Raw genomic sequence first — 710 nt, 5'->3', positions numbered from 1 at the left:
CAATTGAAATGGTTCGAGACCAAAACGGGAACATTAAAAAAATTTTGACTACTTAGACAAATCAAAACAATTTATTTCATTATTCCTTATAAAACTGGCCACCTACATCATAGTCACTAAATAAATCATAACTCGAGTCACAAAACTCAAAATTTAAATTTGTGAATTTTCCCTGAAACTAGACTCATATATCTTCTTACTAATTTTTTTCCATAACTTTTGGTCAAGTCAATTAGTATAGTTTATTAGTTAAAGTTTCCCCTATTGCACTGTTCAACTACTCTGACCTCTCCTCACTACGAATCAATTTTCTCCCTGTACAGAATTCAAATAACCATGCTGTTTATTTCTCTTGAAATTAGATTCACTAAGGAACCTATAAATATAAACTATAACTCCTAATTCCTTTCTTACAATTTTTAGTGAATTTATGAAGTCAGAATAGGGGATTTAGAAATCGCTCTAACCCTATCTCACTAAAATTCAAATATCTCTTCATATACACTTCTTTTGCTTACTGTGTTTCTTTCATATGAAAATAGACTCAATAGGCTTTAATTCTAAATCTCATTCATCACCTAGTTCTATTTCTACTATTCTTGGTGATTTTTCAAGATCACATCACTGCTGCTATTCAATACTATTTTAATGCTAATTTCACTTTTTCATGATTTCTTTGTATTAACTACCATTTAGGCATACATAACACC

Source organism: Gossypium arboreum, chromosome 4, assembly GCF_025698485.1.
Source record: "Gossypium arboreum isolate Shixiya-1 chromosome 4, ASM2569848v2, whole genome shotgun sequence".
Classification (NCBI taxonomy): Eukaryota; Viridiplantae; Streptophyta; class Magnoliopsida; order Malvales; family Malvaceae; genus Gossypium; species Gossypium arboreum.
The sequence above is the reverse complement of the archived record's forward strand: the minus strand, read 5'-3'. Positions refer to the sequence as shown.